Source organism: Nilaparvata lugens, chromosome 2 (assembly GCF_014356525.2).
Source record: "Nilaparvata lugens isolate BPH chromosome 2, ASM1435652v1, whole genome shotgun sequence".
NCBI classification, from domain to species: Eukaryota; Metazoa; Arthropoda; class Insecta; order Hemiptera; family Delphacidae; genus Nilaparvata; species Nilaparvata lugens.
In genome coordinates, this window is record NC_052505.1 from 57,716,006 (window position 1) to 57,731,076 (window position 15,071).

The window sequence follows — 15,071 nt, forward strand, 5'->3', positions numbered from 1 at the left end:
TTTTTAATGTTTGCCATTTTGTAATATGCACTGATATCTATTCATTAAAACTTGACCACTCCAGAACTGACCTCCCATTCAGCAGCATATCATTCACAACCTATCAAGACATCAGCCTACTAATAATTTTTCATAACCAGGGATATATTTTGTAGTTTGAGTCCCACACCAGGGCATACCATTTGCCATGCTACCATTTTCTCCTGAATAGGTTGGATAGCATTTCACACCTATTAACCTAAAGGAAGTTATCGGCTCCAAAATGGTAGATTCTTGATAAACTATGAATGGATCTATTGCTTATGAATGAGAAATCCAGTTTTCAGAGCAAACCAACTTATAATCTTCAGAAGAATTTTGGCAATATACAACACAAATCCACAAAACAATACCTTACATGCTTAAGCATCTAGCATCATTACAAGCTAAATACTTATCCATTTATATAGTTGAAAAACAATGGCTATAGGCTTGTAGACACACAAAACAATTTATACAAAATTAGAACACCATAAAACTGTTCAAAACTCAATTTAAAACATTAAAAATTCAATTATACAGGAAAATATTCAGAGAACACAAAATTAGAACACAAAGCCAGCCACCATTTTTTAGAGAGAGCTCTAACAAGTACAGAGCAAAGCCCCACCTCAAAACCAGTGTCGACGTTATGAACACGTCACTAATATTAAATTCCAAAAAATTATAAATTACAAGTTTAGAATTTACATTTTACATTTGTTCTCAATAAAACTTTATTTCGAAACTGTTATTTTAAATTTATATATCCTCTATATTTATAATGATCTATTTATCTGTTAATTCTGTTAACTCAGTTTCGGTGATACCATGGAATATGCAACACAATTATTTACGATAAATTCTCATTAAAAAAGTTGTCCGCATATCGATTACTCTGATATTTACTATCAAGTTTTATAGATCTCGAATTGAAGATTTGATTTTAATCGAGAAAAAAATGTAATATTACAGTACCTAAATCATAGACATATGCTACTCAATGATAACAAAACAAAGTTCCTCCATTTTACTTGTAGAAATTCAGAGGTAAAACAACTTAATTCCGTAAATAATAAGGGAGAAATCAAATTTTTGGGTCTATATCTTGAAAACACACTTAGTTGGTCCGTTCACATTTAAAAAATATGTAAAAAATTAAGATCAGGAATTTTGGCACTGAGACAACTAGCAAAAGTTTCGAACTTAGAAACGTTAAAAGCAGTGTACTTTTCAATGATCCACTCCCACATTTCATATGGAGTTGAAATATATGGAGGAATAAGCATCTCAAACTTGAATAAAATACTCCTATTACAAAAAGGAGCAATAAGAATAATTCTAAATCTTGATAGAGAGCGATCATGCAAGCCATTCTTCAGTAAGTTAAAGTTCATGATGGTGTACAGCCTGTACATTTATAGGACAATATTATATATAAAAACTAACGAATCTAGATTCCCACGGCAAGTAGATATACATAATTACAACACAAGAAATAAAAATAATTTTACAATAAAGAAACACAATAAGGAAAAATATAAACAAAGTACAACGTACATGGAAATAAAATTTAATGGTTGTCTCCCAGGTTGCATAAGACATGAACCTGATAGATCAAAATTTAAGGAATTGCTGAGAGCATATTTGATGGATTTAGCAGGCTACAGTATAGACGAGTTTACTGTGAAAAAATGAATTTTATACAGTCACTAATTTCTCTTCAGCTTTAAGTTAGTTTTTATTTTTTGACTTTTTCATGTACATTTTCATGTATGTTTTGGAAAGAAATAAATGATTGATTGATTGATAGACAACAAGATTACAAAAACGAGATGCCAAACATAAACCTACATTCATTTGTAGCACGGCCAGAAAAGGACAAACTTTTGAGTACGGTACTAGCCGTGAGTTCATTCAATACTGTATAACTTATATTTTTGTGTTAATATTTTGTGTACAAAAAGTACGATTTGATGAGAGATGTGAGTAATTTCTTATATTTGATCTAAATGGTTATTCATATTGTAGTAGTCGGGGTCACTTCAATCAAGTTTTTTATTTTGTAGCTAATAAATTTCATTCATATTGATTGTCCATAATGTATTCAGTGTCCATAATGGAAGTGATTGAACTACTCAAAATCAATGGCTCACTGGTCCTTCATAGAATTTATGGTATTCCTGGTGATTGAGCCTGTCTTTTTTCAGTGTTGACTATTAATAATAAAGCTTTATTTACAACTAGCTTACCTGGCGAAATTCGTACCGCCAAAAAGTCAATGTATCTCATGTCACACTTTACTTTATTTGGTGAATCATGAAATTTATCTGACAATCAATATTTTCATATACATCTGAATACGGACTTCCTATGTGCTTAGTCATACAGCATTCATTATTCCCAAAACATATTCTTCTCAATCAATTGGTAGTAATATCTAACAGTAAAGTGTTGAATTAAAAAAATAGATAGGATAAATCAGTGTTTCAAAGATGAATTCAATGTTTTCATAGTTGTTGATTGTCAATAGATGGTCCAGGAAATATGTGATGTACAATGAATCACCCATGATTACATATTCTTTCCATCTTCCATTTTAGGATGAATATAAGCTAAGCTAAATTGAAAATAAATTGTAAATTATTCTGCCATTAATGAATGCAATATGAACAACTCTCTTCCATGAGGCTAATAATTTTTTTCCAACATTCTCCGGTTACTCATTGATAGGGGAGTGATAATTATTTGTATAGGTCTTCTAAGGAACCATTATCTACAGCTGGTATCAATCAACTACACTTCAACTCCAAACTACCGTTGTAATACCAGTAGCCTACACAATTTATCATAGGGTGACGTGTTTATTACAGCTGGTAACTTTAGGTGCTAAATCATATTATCAAAATATGATCTTGAATCATGATCATCTTTCCGTTCTTCGGTAGCCGCTAGGCCAAAAATTTCGAAAACATAGGTCTGTAAAATGGATTAATAATAATAATCATTATTAGCCACCCTATTAAAATTTCTGGTTAGAAACCATCCCCAATATTCACACAACATATTCCCAAAGTTTCATGCCGTTATGTCAAGTATTTTTCATGTCATAGGGAACAAACACACAAACAGACATTCATTTATATATATATATATATATATATATATATATATAATATATATATATATATATAAATAATAATAATAATGTCTCTGGTTGAGGGTACAACACGACCAGATGAGTTTATTCAAATTAAAGACATGATTACAAAAAGCATATAAGGTACAATTATTTACAAAGTATTAATACAATTGGTTGATTATTTGCTGATCTAAGAAAATGTGGCCCCTACTATATATAAATATGTGTCGGGATGCCACTAATTTTGCTATTGTTCAAGATTTTATGCCAAAAGTTAAAAATTCTAATAAAGATACCTTTTGCGAGTCATTAGAAGTTCATAAAAACCACATTTCTATACACAATTTAAAAAATAAAATTGATAACCTAAGATGTAGAAATTTTATAAAATTTTAACATAAAAACATTTATAATACTCATGGGGAAAAAATCATTATAATGAAGAAAATGAGAATGAAACAGTATGGAAAACTTTTCATAGAACTAATTGTTCTCCATGATTGATTCTATTGGACAGGAGCCAGTTTTTTGTTTTCGATTTGAATGAATTGATTGGAACTGTTTCTTTAATAGCTAGCCTATTGGCAATTTATTGAAAATTTTTGGTCCTAAATACAATAAGTATAATAGAACGAGCGTAGCGGATTCCTACTTTTGACTTGAGGCTTGAGTCGTTGTCCGTTTGTGGGTTTTGTATTGTTGCTCGACGTTAACTTTTGAATGCGCGTTCATTATTCAACTTCAAATTATCAACACACGTTTATTGAACCATTATACAGATCGAGTTCATTGAAAAAATAATATTGACCAACTACTTTTCTAAGAGAGTGCCTTATCTATGGGGGGCTGAAAATAAAATTTGGGATATTTAGAGGGGTGCGTGGAAAGAGTGGGGTAATTATATATGCTGTGGTTATAGCTTTATTTGAGAGCTGGAGTTCCTTGTCTTATACTTTTAGACACTGGAAAAGAAATTGATAGCGAAAGTATTTATGGATGGGAACACGAACTAGAACTTTTCAAAAAACGAAGTGTCAAAAGGCAAATTTATTTTTGTATATGAGAGAGAAGGAAAATAGTTAACAGAGTTGGAGTGATGGAGATGAGCGCTAGTAGAAAATCAAAACAAAGTAGAATAAGAAACGGTGATAGGCGGAAATGAAACAAAATTATTTCATCAGAAGCAGGTTTCTTTAAGTTAACCTTCATCTACTTCCTCGCAAGTTTGGACGTTCATTTTTTCAGCTCCACTTAAGAATGTATGGCATTCAGGGATCGAATCAATGAGAACGATAAAGCCAGTAGTTAAGTTAACATTTTTAACGAGACTCTTGATACATATAGATACACAGTACTTACTGTGTACTGTGCGAAAATACTGTAGTCATAAAATAATAATTAACCATCACGAATAAAAAATACAATTTCGATGCCTATCATTATACTCTTTTATTACCAAGAAAATTGACACTAATTTTCTCATCAAATGTCATGAGTTGAATTTTATAATCATAAAATAATATTATCCATTATTCCTCTCAATTTTGAGTGTCTTTATACTCTTTAAATGGAGTCCTGTGAAATAGAATGAAGAAGAGTATATTTTATAAAGAAGGTGGAAGGTAGGTATTTACACAGTAAGTTCAATGATGTAGCCTTCAAATCGCTGATTTCTGGTAATTATGGAGTGAACAATAGTTCAATCGTTATTGTTTGGAAAATTTGTGATAGTCTGATTAATGATTGCAATGATTTCCGATCAATATTGTTTTTAATAATAAGAATCTCAATGTATTCCCACATCAGGAACAGCGGGTAGAAGTTCATCTTTTCACAGAAAAATTCAATGATTTAATGCTTTCAACTCATCAAAATTCTACTTTGAGAAATATGTTGTTCAAATCATTAATCCAATAGTCCTGAACAGTGAACATTGGAAAAATGATAATAATTATATATATGCAAAATGCTCATTCCTATGTTATAAATGATTAGACCATATCACAGAGTAGATCGCTGATGATTTATTACCCATTGACTGGAAATAACTGAAGAAAAGATAAAATTTTTAATTTTCAAATCATCCCTGAGCTTGAAATTTCAAACTTTCAAGTTGATTAGTTCAATGGAGGCATTGTAGTTTATTGGCTGAAATAATTGTAACATATTATTATTGTACTCTTATATTAGTAGGCTACATAAAATCACTAGCTTATCAAATTTAACCAATTAATTGATTGTAACTTACTGTGATTTCTTTCATTCAATTTGGATAAAGTCAAATGACGCACAGTACAGTTCCTTCTCAAGTAAACATAATCGATAAAGTCAAGAGTCGATCGATAAAGTCAGGTTTATGACTTTATCATAAACTGATAAAGTCAAGAGCTATTTTTTTACTAAACACTAATTAAGATACGCAACTTTAATGTGAAAGCTTATCAAGAGTGAATTGGAGAAGCAAACTGGAGACACAACATACTACATTCCGCGATGTATTATGATTGATAAATGGTTGGAAACTGCAATAAAGAAGGTTTTTGATGTGCTCGTAGAACGCTACTGATAATCTTGAGGATGACATTAGAAACATGATTTTCAAGTTCAGACAGAAGTACTCGATTGGATTGGACCTGATACTGACACCCATTTGATGAGTGCACATCATTTCTAGACTGAGTGCTGTCTTGGCTCTTGGCAAACTGAATGGAGGAGGTAAAGTCTACTCTGACGCCGTTATCTTTACTAATAATGACTGAGCAATAATAGATTAGAATAATTCTCAAGTAGAGTGCTATATAATTGATTAGTTGCCAAGTTCATCAGCAGGAAAAACTGTTTACTATGTAGAAATTATGTTAGGAACTATAATACTGATTAATTTTTTACCCTTATCATTATTATAAAATTCATTGAGAACAATTTTTTATCATGAAAAAATCATTAATCACTGGCAAATACACATACCAGACTTGTGTTATTTATTTTTTGCTAACGTGAAAGGGTCATGAACTTTTTTTATTAGCTCATTGAAACATTGTCATATTTCATAATAGTTATCAGATGAACTGATATCTGGAGACTGAAGTTCAGCCTTCATATCTGAAGTCTATTGTCTTTTGTGTTCCAAACAATCGGCTTTCACATATCAAGAGTATCTTCATCCGTTCATTCAAAGCATTATTTGATGGATGTGTCCTATTGTATAGTATATTTCAAGTCCTAAGACCAAACTTCCTTCATTTAAAGTTGTATGTCGTTTAAATAGTTATATAGTTTTAGGAACGTTCTCCAATGCTCTGTATCAATTCAAAGATTAGCCTAAAGAAAACGGTGGAGGCATGAATATTTGGTGGCTATATTAATGATACATGTGAGAACATTACTATTATGAGTAGGCTATATTATTATTGTTGAATATATATTCAATTTACTAAACTTAATTACAAATTTAGAAACTTACTTCAAGGAAAATCCAGTTCAGACATCAATAAACCAATTTTCATCACAAAGTAATCTCCTTCTATTCACATTGACACATACCGGTATTTATTACACAATTCACTCCACATTTCACAACTCCGCCTCATAGTGAGAGCAATGATTATGATCACGAGCTCTTAAAAACTACAGAATAACGAGGACATGATTGACATCGTTATAAATTTATGGATAAAATTCATCTATACTTATTAGCAGTGCAAGGTACGATACCTACTTAGAGAAGTCTAATGGAATCTGAAGTTCTAGTACACAATAGTCGTCAATGCAATTACTTTTGTTCGCAGTGGCTCTAGCCCAAAATTCTCTTTTGTTTTGACCAAAAGCCAGACTTCTCTCATCCCACGTTTTCGGCATAAACATTGCCGTCTCTCTTCTCATTCGCACTCTCACTCTCTCATTTCACTTCATACTTATTACTCATCCTCAGTAATAGAATAGATACTTATAGGTAACTTAGTTGATTACTTTCAAGTTAAGAGAATGTTCGTTCAATATATGGTTCGAACATCATTTAAGATGCTGCATTGAATATAAATATAGGTACCGTATAGCTCTTATTTAGTGGGCCTACTATCAAGATGGGAGATACTATGTCTATATTTTCATTAACTTCAATCAGATCTAATAATAAAACTATCATTCCAAGTTTTTTGAAATTTCATTTAGGCTAGATTAAATTGACCACATTAGAAAAGAAATTGAAACTTTTCAAATTCAAACACGTCAAGTCGAAAGACTTGTTCATAGTAATCAATGATGAACTGTGTTCATTATGCCGTACAATATACGACTATTGCATTTTTATATTAATTGTTTTTTCTCATATACTATTATAATTTACTATACTTTATTGTTGTACCTACTAGAATAGCAATATCTGAAAGTGACATATTATAATATTTTACACTATATTATAAATGGTAGCTATACCCTACCAATAAAAAATTTTACTCAAATTTTAGAAATATTGTACCAGATTAGACTGTAATAGATTGTAAAGATTAGACCAGATATTATTGTATAATATTGATATAATATTATATTATTGTATGATATAATATAGATTAGAATGTAAACTGTTATAGATTTAGATGTAATATACTGTTGTGGGTCGGAACATAGGGAAGAGCCTAGACCTTAAATGAAAGAAGAAGATAGATTTATATTTGAACACCGACCTTGTTGATTGAACTTATATGATGTAGCCTATTTTCAAGTTCCAGTGAGGTGCCTTGTGAAATTAGACTACCATCTAATAAGAACCTACTTCTATTAATATAAACTATAATATATTATCATATACGGTACTACACTATTAATTTATATTAATCATACCCTGTTATGATAAAAGAATAATTCGAACTTACATATCATTCCTTCACTTTTGTCTTGGAAGGGGAGAATTGATATGCGATCATTATGTGAATAAAATTTTTGTTTAATTATTATAAATCTGACCAGAAAGGAGAATATTCTACAAACATTGTTGATGATAGTTAAGGATGACCCAATAAACTACTTAAGATTAAAGACACTAGTATTTATAATATATTGCCTACAAATAGGCTTGCGATATTTTGAATTTTGAAGTGTTTTCATGACCACAGACTGGTTGGGCAAGTAGAACAGTCTTGTTGCGTCGGAACTGTATAACAGGTTCCAGTTGCCATTCTGCCAGTCATACCCTATTATAGACGTCATAGAGAAAATACGCGATTGAAACCTGCATCCTCAAATTTTGACACTGGAATAACGATCGCGATCTAAAATGATAGACAAGCTGAAAAAAATGGAGTTGTTCCAAGGCTTTAGTGACGTTCTTGTTAATTTTCTCGCTAATAATCACCATCCTCACCCAAATTGAAGCTTGATTTTTGAAAACATTCATTACTACTTTTAGTTGACGCATTCTCCAAATTCATCTTTTGATAATCATAAAAATCCTCACTAAAATTTAAATTACCTAGGCCTATTTGATGAGTGTAGATATTGAACAGTTGAACATTTGACGTAATTAGGGTAATGCATTTGGTTGATTCATCATTTATAATTCTCATCAACATTCTCAATAAACTGAAGATTGAAGCTAATTAACTGTTTGATTTTTAGAAAATTGATCAAGCTAAGTTTTCGAAGCAATAATCGTAACAATTATTTAGATCAGTACCAATAGCCTACATATAGTGACGGTAGCTGATACAGGTTTATTGATGTAATATTAACTGTTCATTCTCGTTTGAAATAATCAATAAGGTTATATTTTATTAGGCAATAGATTATATTTTTCAATAATACCATAATGAATTTTCATAATTTAGATAAAGTATTTTGTTAATTAATTATTAATTCTACATTGTGAAAAGACGATCAGGCAACAGAGCAAAACGAGAAAGAGATAGCGCTATCCGCTTTGTTGACTGATAGACAAGGATAGCAATATCATTGTCAATCAAACACTACTGGTATTATAACGTGGACCTCACTATAGTATTTTATTACGTAGCCTACAGTAATATTTGTTTATTATATAGGCTACAACAGTGATTTATTGATGTAGGCTAGCCCTACATGGATATCATGTGAGCACGGTTGTCAATAAGGTGACTGTTTTAGCAACAAACGTTTACAAGTAAATAACAAGTTAGAGTTTTAAGTTGAAGTTAGAGTTTTATGAAGAGTTTTATGAGAGATGATAAAATGATGAAGTTGTATTTTTATTTTTATCTTGTTCAATGTAAACTTTTAATGAATAAAGTGTTAATTACAAAAGCACATTTACAACATTGGTGTCAGAAGTGGAATTTAATCATTAAAAGAATAATTGTGCTAAAAGTTTGTTACACAAAAAAAAGTTTCACATGAAAACAAGAACAAGATCAAAAAGGGAGATGGTGAATTCGATAAAAGAAGGTATGCAAGAATTTGTATCTAAAATATGGAACAAAATTTGCAACAGGAAATCGAGGAAAGTTTTAAAACCGTTTGAGATTATTTATTTTAGTGTTGATGGCGAAAAAGAAAAGATGCTAGATGAATTTTAGAAAAAGCATTGCCATTGGTTTGCTCTGGACTTTGATGAACATTTTAGGTTTGCTCTGAGATTTATGTATAACATTTTTAGCGTGCCAAAAGTTATTGTGATTCACTGGGGAATCTGATCACGTGATCAGGCTTACAAGAGATAGGCCTACAGGCAATAATTGAAGTCAATGTTCTTGAAATCTGGTATGACTGATTTAAAAATTTTATGAATTTTAAAACAAGATTTCATGATTCTAGATTTCTTTCTGATGAAGAATGATTTTATTCGAATAGATGAATTGAGAATGATCTGACTGATTGTGAAATGGTTTTAAATATTAAAAGTTATTCAATGACAATTCCAAAATGAGAAGGGTATATCTATCACTCGACCTAGAGTATCAGATAAATAGTTGGAAGCAACAGACCGTCGGAAGCAACATTGTCTGGTGCCTCAAGGAAGTCACACATATGGTGTGTGGTTACGACATGCATTAGGGTATGCATAAGTGAGAAGAACAGGAGCAAGTGAGGATGTCACTAGCTCGAATGGGACTCCTCAGTCCTCAGCATGTAGCTGAGTGGAAGCACATCTGTCCGGAACTGCGGAAGCATGGCTGTCTGGCAGGGAGGAAGTGTGTTTGTCCTGAGGTTTGGCTGAGCAGGGTATTGTCCGATTTAGAGGTTTGAGACATCGTTGGTGGGGACGCGATGTAGCCCACAAGGTGGAGGATCAAATGCTGCTATACATAATTGTTCAAGTTTGTTATTCGCACGAATTGAATTTGGAAATTAAAAATAAAAAATTTTTGCTCTTAATTAGTAAGAGCAAGAGAAGGCCCGTACCACATTGTAAAGAGGATATTGTGTACAGGATCAAGAAATCTGAATGGAGAATCAAACCAAAGGTTGTACACATTAGTTGTCTACCATCTTATCAAGGAAATCTGGATATTGGAGACCAATATCAATAAGGGGGGTATAGTGATGTAGGCTAGTCCTACGTGGATGGATATCATGTGAGCACGGTTGTCAAGGTGACTGTTTTAGCAACGAACGTTTACAAGTAAATAACTAGTTAGATTTTTAAGTTAGAGTTTTATGAGAGATGTTAAAATGATGATGTTGTATTTTTATTTTTATCTTGTTCAATGTAAACTTTTAATGAATAAAGTTTTAATTACAAAAGCACATTTACAACAGTATAATACAATATGTATACGGTGTACCTATAATTTTGAACTCTTTTTTTAAAATCGTTATTTTCATTTTTCAAAACTAAGGCATAAATAAAAATGGGAATAAAATCTCTTTCATCGGATAGACTTGTTTGGCTCCAAGCTGTGGTGAAAGCAATACGTCTAAGGGAGTAAACCTCATACAAATGCTGCAAGGTAGCGGCCACATCACTCAACTTGACCTGCGCAGCGCTGGTAACGCGGCCATTGAATAATAACCACCTCCACTGACCTACCTCACCCGACTCAACCTCAAATAGCAATCATGTTGAAGATGAGGACAACATAATGCATAGGTTCCAACACATATGTGAAACAATCCATCAAAATCTAAGGAATAGTACATCCAAGGAAACAAGGATTAAGTTTTACAGTACGATTTCGGCACCTACTCTTGTATGGAAGCGAAACATGGTTACTTTTGGGTATTTTCCAAGCGTGATGAGAGCAGGTTGTAAGTATCAGAGATGAGATTCCTCTGTAGCCTAGAACATATGAATGTAGCAGAAAAGATCGCTTATAAAGACTCCCTCCAGCGGTCCGTAAGTTCCATCTTACGTGCTGGATTGTATTTTTCTCAATAGGTAACATCAATTTTAATTTGTGATTCGTTACTATGCAGCTCTGTATATATTATGAACTTGTTTATTTGTTTTTGATATGCATGTATTTAACATTTTCTTGTATTAAGCTTATTGAGAATAAAACTTCATTTTTATTCATTCACATTTACGGAATCAGCTCAACATCTTTGCTATAAGAGATAAAATAAATGGGAACAGGAGTGACTGGTTGGAGCAATTTAATAGGATGAGTTATGACCGGATCCCCGGGTTGTATCAGCTATTTGGAGGAAGAGATCGCGGACGTCATAGGGAGAGATACGTTGATTTTAGAGGCACAGAGGTTCGGAACAGGCAGTGTGATGCATAACCTCGTGAAACAAAGAGAATATAGATAGTACCTCTAATACGATCGAGTGGTACACTGGTACAGTATTTTTATAAGTTATCGCAGCATCACTGCTGGAATTAACGATTTTAAGGAGTTTTGTAAGAAGTTTTCATTGTTTTAGTGAAAATCTCCATCAAATCTATAAATAAATTTGCTGATGGGGGCAGGGGGTTGGGTAATTGTAGTGAGTACCGAAGATGGAAAAATATCCGAAGGTGGGTCGCCACTCGCCACGCCAAGCATATAGGTTGGGAATCGCTGTACTATAGTAAAATACTTAAGTAGTAATAATAGATGGTAAATAAGTATAGAAAAGATGTGCTTCTCTTCCATCACGGAAGTATAGAGCAATCAGTGATGAGTTGAATAACCGGTTATTCCAAACATTTACTGACTATTGACATAGATGAAGGATAAGCGTAAGTTATGTATTATATATTTAAGTTATATATATAAGTTATATATATTTATTGTCTCTGCTATTGACTTATGGATATCATGTATAGCTCTTGAGCTTCTGTTCTCTACACTTTTGAATAAAAGCAGTTCAAATATGCGTCCTTACCACACAAAACTATGATAAGAATATTTATAAATAATTTTACTAGTGAAATTTATATGCCTGTACTTTGATACTAGCGTTTATGGTTTGATGATGATAACAACTCAATTTTTAATGAATAAATAAATTTCATAAAATATGATAGTGTCATTTCATATTATATGAGATTATATAATAATTATAAAAAAGTAGGTCACATTTGCATTTACCGACATTGAATTTGATTCAATCATTCAATCTCGTACTATGCTTCAGAAAAGATGATCTTGTTTATATGTATATATTTTTTTATCCATTCCACAAGTGAAATATAATATTCTGAAATTTTCATTGACCTATAATATAATATTGACCTATAATATAATATTCTGAAATTTTCATTTTTCCAACTAGGATTCTGTACTGAAGATTCAAATCCTTCACAAAGTAATATACATTATAATTATTTTGTACTGGACATAATAAGGGAACTAGATAATACGAGAAAACATAATACATAAATTAATTTTCTTTGTAATCTCATTTTTTATAAGCAAATAGACTACTGTAGTAAGCAGTGAAGATGAGTAGATCAGAGTATTTTTATTAGCCTCAATAGAACATGTGATGTTCTTTTTTGAACATGGATTCATGGACAATGGATGTACCTTTTCACTCAAACAAGACTTACGTAGACCTTTACTTGTTAGCACTACAATCCAGGAGGAGAAATGAATGTAATAAATTATTTGTAATGTGCACATCTTGATAAAAATAGGAAGCTATTCATTCAAACCTTTAATTATTGATTTCTGTGTGAAATCATTTATGATTATTTGAAGTATTTGAAATTTGATAAAAAAGTTGATGTTACCATAGGCAAAAAGCAGAATGTAATCAAAAGCTCCATAAACTTAGCTACGGAAGAAATAGATGTTGTCTATGATTCAAGGTTTTCCATTCAACAATAAACGACATTGGAAAATGTTCTAATTTACTTGGATCGAACTTTTCAAAAGACGGCTAGCATAGTTTTTAATTTGCAGAATCCCGAAAATATTTTCTTGCGGAATGAGTTTCTAATTTTGAAGAGAGCTTCTGCTACGATACTGTATGAACTACCTCTCTTGATTAAGTCACTACCTCCGTGAACAAAGCCATAGTGCATTCGTGTGACATCATCAGAGGTAGGTCTCCTACACCAATAAAAATTCGTTGATTTCAGCTGATCTATATCAGCTAGTGTTTTTATTGGTGTAGACACCCTACCTGTGCTGACGTTACACGAATGCACTACGGCTTTGTTTACGGAGGTAGCGATTAAGTACGGTAAGATTAATCTCTCCAGTACCGTACCTTATTTGAAATACCGTAAAGAACAGTAATGGTACACAATTCACCACATTGAGAAAATTGAGAGAATTATAAAAATAACGGCTTCCAAGAATAATCACTTTCAATTGTTGTTTTTACTTTCCTTGGCCTATTACCATAGGTAAGGAAAGTATTGATTTCCAGAAAATTAAGGTACCCCAATTTCTAAATTTCTATAAGTTTCAAGGTCCCCTGAATCCAAAAAAGAGATTTTTTGTTCATGCATTCCGTATAGTAGTATGAACAATATGAGCCTTATAGTTACTCCACCGAACTTGAAGATTGAAATAACTTAGTTGAATAAAACAAAACAATGCTGTTGAGTCATTTCAAGGTGTACTAGCCACTGAACGAACTGGTTTAATTGGATAGCTGCATTTATTTATTAGACACGAGTCAAATAATCACGTTTACCAGCAGGTCACATAGAGAGTTAGTTATTGGTATTGAATAAGAAATCAATGGGCGGTAGTAATAAAATTATTACTATTTTTAATAGCTGGGAGAGAGCTTGGAGGTTTTAATGATGACCTTGATTTGACACATGTTATTTCTCGATACAGTATTTTTGCACTTGAAAAATACAGTATTCAATAATATATCTATCCACTCTCAATAATTTTTAATCCATTTCTACTTAATAACTGATGTGTAGGATATTTAAAAAAAGCGAAATCTACCTACATCTTGTAGGTTCTAGGAACTTGAAAATGGATCTTGTAAATTCATTTTTTACCTTACAAACTATTTAGTGTAGAACCCAATAAAAATAATGTTTGTCATACGACGCTAGTATAAAAAAATATTTTTGCATAAAAAAGTATTTTCTATATCTTCTGTATAATAATGTACATTATTATGGCGATATAACAGAATTTTCGTGAAAAGATAATTTGTGGATATCGACAGTACTTCGAGAATATGAGAGTAATGAAGCTTTTCACTGAGAGCTGAGAGTAATTTCCAAGAATAAATTCCTCTCTTTGAGGCATTACCATTGTTATATTGTTAGATGTAGTGATAATCTAAGAAAGTTTATCCTGCTAGTACATTCAACCATAGCTGCCAGGCATTGTTTTCATTTGGGAAATAAACAAGGACAAAATCATTTGAATAAAGAAAGGTGTTACCTATATCATGATCAACGATCATGAACCTGCACTATTGGTATTGTTGTAATTTAAATTACATTATAACCATTATTGTATTATGGGTAATGAAGTAAAATTTAATGAAATTATAGGTTAATGTAGGCTACATTATTATTATTTGCTCATTT

At 31.7% G+C, this 15,071-nt stretch overlaps 1 protein-coding gene across 11 annotated transcripts in view; it reads right to left on the reverse strand.

Moving 5' to 3' along the window:
- Positions 1-15,071, reverse strand: part of LOC111047800 (mitochondrial uncoupling protein 2) — a 59,066-nt gene that overhangs the window by 28,766 nt on the left and 15,229 nt on the right. For 2 of the 11 annotated variants that reach the window (XM_039419931.1, XM_039419927.1), the window contains exon 1: positions 6,879-6,968. The exons of 5 other annotated variants lie outside the window; for them this stretch is intronic. The gene's annotated coding sequence lies outside the window, so the exon portion shown is untranslated. Of the gene's footprint in view, positions 1-5,408; positions 5,903-6,623; positions 6,969-15,071 lie in introns of those variants that run through there. 4 more of the 11 variants (XM_022333649.2, XM_039419930.1, XM_039419929.1 and 1 more) reach the window with 4 other exon arrangements.